Source organism: Primulina eburnea, chromosome 7 (genome assembly GCF_022965805.1).
Source record: "Primulina eburnea isolate SZY01 chromosome 7, ASM2296580v1, whole genome shotgun sequence".
NCBI classification, from domain to species: domain Eukaryota; kingdom Viridiplantae; phylum Streptophyta; class Magnoliopsida; order Lamiales; family Gesneriaceae; genus Primulina; species Primulina eburnea.
The window spans coordinates 13694134-13698848 of record NC_133107.1 but is presented as its reverse complement, the minus strand read 5'-3'; positions in this window follow the sequence as shown (position 1 = coordinate 13698848).

Below are 4715 nucleotides of genomic sequence, written 5' to 3'. Positions count from 1 at the left end.
CTCATATCTGCCTTGGACTCCCAAGTGGCCTCCTCCACTGATTGGTTCAGCCACCGGACTTTGACCAGCGTGGTCACCTTTTTCCGAAGTCTACGCTCCTGTCTGTCTAGGATTTGGACAGGTCTCTCCTCATAAGACAGTTCTGGAGCCAACTGTAACGGTTCATAGCTCAACACGTGCGAAGGATTAGCTAGGTACTTCCTCAGCATTGAGACGTGGAACACATTGTGTACCTCGGCCAGATTCGGCGGAATGGAAACACGATAGGCTAGTGTCCCAACTCTGTCTAGAATTTCAAACGGTCCAATAAACCTCGGACTGAGCTTGCCTCTCTTCCAAAACCTCATAACACCCTTCATGAGTGCTATCTTCACGAAAACATGATCACCTATGGAAAACTCTAGATCTCTTCTTCTCTTATCAGCATAGCTCTTTAGACGACTCTGGGCAGTCTTCATTCTGTCTCGAATCTTGACCACCACATTTGCAGTCTGCTGAACTATCTCTGTACCAAGTTCTGCTAACTCACCAACCTCGTCCCAATGAATTGGTGATCTGCACTTCCTTCCATACAAAGCCTCGTAGGGAGCCATACCAATGGATGATTGAAAACTGTTGTCGTAGGTAAACTTCACTAGAGGTAGCTTAGATTCCCAAGTCCCCTGAAAACCGATCATACAGGCTCGCAATAGATCCTCCAAAATCTGAATCACTCGCTCAGATTGACCATCTGTCTGCGGGTGAAAAGCTGTACTGAAAAGCAACTTCGTCCCCATGGCTGCATGCAAACTCTTCCAAAAGGACGATGTAAACCTCGGGTCCCTGTCGGACACAATGGAAACTGGGATCCCGTGCAATCGAACTATCTCACTGATATAAAGCTCCGCATACTGCGTCATGGAAAAAGTCGCCTTCACTGGCAGGAAATGTGCTGACTTGGTAAGTCGGTCTATTATAACCCAAATGGTCAGAGGTTTGAGTCGGTCTACTATAACCCAAATGGCATTAAAACCTCTGACTGACCTTGGCAACCCAATGAAGAAGTCCATGGTAATATTCTCCCATTTCCACTCTGGGATAGGGAGTGGCTTAAGCTTTCCGGCGGGCCTCTGATGCTCTGCCTTCACTTGCTGACAAGAGAGGAATTCAGACACAATCTTCGGATGTCTCGCTTCATCCTTGGCCACCAATACAAAATCTGCAGGTCCTTGTACATCTTGGTACCTCACTGATGGATGGAATATGGAGATGCATTGTGCCTCTGTCAGAATATCCTCTCTGATTGAATCAACACTAGGCACCCACATTCTACCTCTGTATCTCACAATACCATATGACACTGTGTAGAGTATACTGCCCTTGGCTTCATCTTTCAGCCTCCATTTCTGCAACTGCCCATCTGAAGACTGTCCTTGATGGATACGGTCTAGCAAGTCGGACTTGACAGTCAGATTAGACAGCCTGGGAGCTCTGTCCTTAAGATAAATCTCTAGACCAAATTTCTGAATCTCAAGTTGCAGATGCCACAATGTTAGCTTTCCCTGGATGGTAGCTAATCTCGCAATCATAGTCTTTCACCAACTCCAACCTTTGTCTCTGTCTCATATTCAGTTCTTTCTATGTGAAGAAATACTTGAGACTCTTGTGATCAGTGAATATCTGACACTTCTCGTTATACAAGTAGTGTCTCCAAATCTTCAACACAAAGACAACATCGGCTAATTCCAGATCGTGAGTCGGGTAGTTCTTCTCATGCACCTTCAATTGCCTGGAAGCATAAGCTATTACCCGACCTTGTTGCATAAAGACTGCGCCTAAACCGAGCTTAGATGCATCGGTGTATAACACAAAATCACCTTGCCCTGTCAGCATGGCTAACACTGGTGCTGAAATAAGAGCTTGCTTCAAAGTATCAAAGCTCTTCTGACTGTGGGGACCCGGGTTCTAACTCAATTCTTTTGGGATTTAATTGGATCTTTGTTCGAAAATGTGGGTCAAAATTTTTTTGCTTTTAACATTAACTCAAATGTAATAACGAAAGCATAACATGTCTTTAATGAAATAAGCAACATAATGTACATACAAGTCTGTCTAGTACAACCATACAACTAATATTCGAATCTCAAATACAAGTAGTTCAGATCTAAACAGAAACTACTAGTAATCTGCTGCTACACCCGGCATCACCACGCTATCAACTCTCTCTTCCTCGTCGTGACCCTGATCCTGCCCCACCTGTTGCCATGCACACATACAGACACGACAACAGCCGGATAACTCCGGTGAGAACATATCCCAGTATAAAACATGGATGCATGCAATGTAATAATCATGTACAAAAGCATAGCATATATCAAGTAACATGAATGTAAATCTAAACATGTAGAAGAATACAAATCTGTATTCCACATTTAAATCTTGACTCGACTCATTTCTAATCTAGGGATCCCGGTGTGAATAAGACGGTCTGTCACCTACCCAACCACTCGGGGCGACGGTACGTCTTATTCCTAGACTTCGGTCAACTCTGTATCGAGGGTCTACACATATAGCAAATCTGCTCCTATGCGTCGATACACCGAAACGTCTAGTTTTGGCCAATCTGCCAATATCTCCTATCTCAGGACTTGAATATAAATCAATAAACAAGACATTACATAATCAATGTAATAACAATCTAGTATGTGATTTATGGAAACTCGTATCAAATCTGAATCGAGTTGTGCAATCCCAAGACCACATGAATTATACCTTTCTTGTCGCACTGTCTGTCAAGATCTCGAATCAAATGTCAAACCTGTCACTTCAAATCTGAAATGGCAATATACAAATGTTCTATATCAAAACACAACTCAAGCAAGTCTTGGAATAATCAATAATCAGTCTCGGTACAACTTGACGGCATAACGGCGTATTTCTCGGTACCGGTCAACTCAGTCTCAACATATAACAATATCATAATCTCATCAACATCACAATATCAATGACATAATCCCTTCCAACTCTGAAAATCGACATACTCTTCAATCATACATGCTGAAAATCGAAACAATAGCATACGGTGTCTGAAAAGCGATCCGATAGCGAATATATCAAGCTCAAGATATCAAGAACACATATTCTAACTCAAATATGAATTCTTCTAACACATAAATATCGAAACATGCTGAAAATGAACAATACTTACTTCCTCTCGTAGCCAACGATGCAAGGAACACGAATCTACACCCGGAATTAAAATCGGAACACAAGATCATTCAAAATCTCAACCTCAATATCAAAGGACATGAAGCTTTCCTCCCAAGGTGCTCTCGTTCCTCTCCACTCTGAAATGAAGACAATGAGTTGTCATTCCAAGTTTATATATAACATGCCATGTGTCATCACGAAATTCAAAAGTGGCAATCTCGCATGCAGACCGCGGGTGCGGTGTGTTCTGGAGCGCGGGTGCGCTCATGTCTCGGCCCTCTTTTTATTTTCTGAAACACCATGACCGCGGGTGCGGTTTTGTTCTTCACCGCGGGTGCGGTACAGCACCGCAGGTGCGGTCCTTCACGCACTGCGGGTGCGGTCCTGCTTCGCTCAACTTTCACAACCTACTGGCCATGCACCGCGGGTGCGGTACATTTTGGGGCGCAGGTGCGGTCTTGCATCGGCCAACACTCTTATTTTTCATGCATTTTCTCCTTCCCTTTCCTAATATGCATTCTCATATCTTCCCGTGTCTTTCGTCAATGAAGACTAATAATTCTCTTCTCGAGCCTTACACTGACATTCTTCACTCCACACGAATTTTGCATTCTTCTTGGTCAGTGAAGTGAATGGCACTTCTATTGAAGAAAACCCCTGAATAAACTTACGGTAATAACCGGTTAAACCCAAAAAGCTACGGATTTCTGATATATTCTTCGGCTCAACCCATTCGTTAATGGCTGCTACCTTCGCTGGATCCACCTCAATGCCACTGCTAGAAATTATATGACGCAAAAATGCTACCTTCTCCAACAAAAATTCACACTTACTGAACTTCGCAAATAACTTGCGACTCTGCAAGGTCTGTAGAACTGTCCTCAAGTGTTGACTGTGCTCCTCGCGGCTCTTAGAGTAAATAAGAATGTCGTCAATGAACACTATGACGAACTGATCTAAGTAAGGCTGGATTAATCAGTTCACGAGGTCTATTAAAATTGTTGGAGCATTCGTCAGTCCAAACGGCATCACCAAGAACTCGTAATGCCCATATCTGGTTCTGAAAGCTGTCTTGTGAACATCGGCACCTTTCACCTTCAGCTTGTGATACTCTGATCGAAGATCTATCTTAGAGAACACTGTGGCTCCCTGCGACTGATCAAATAAGTCTTCAATTCTAGGAAGTGGGTATTTGTTCTTGATCGTTACCTTGTTCAATTCTCGGTAATCGATATACAGCCTCATGCTCCCATCTTTCTTTTTCACAAAGAGTACTGGTGAGCCCCACGGTGAGAAACTAGGGCGAATAAATTCTTTGTCCAGAAGCTCCTGTATCTAATGCTTGAGCTCTAACATCTCAGCTGGAGCCAATCGGTACGATGCCTTAGAGATTGGCATTGTGCTTGGCATGAGATCGATCGCAAACTCCACCTCTCTCTCTGGTGGAAGACCTGTGGCGTCATCCGGAAAGATGTCTGGGAAGTCTCTGACTACTGGCACATCTGATAAATACGGAGCGGGTACAT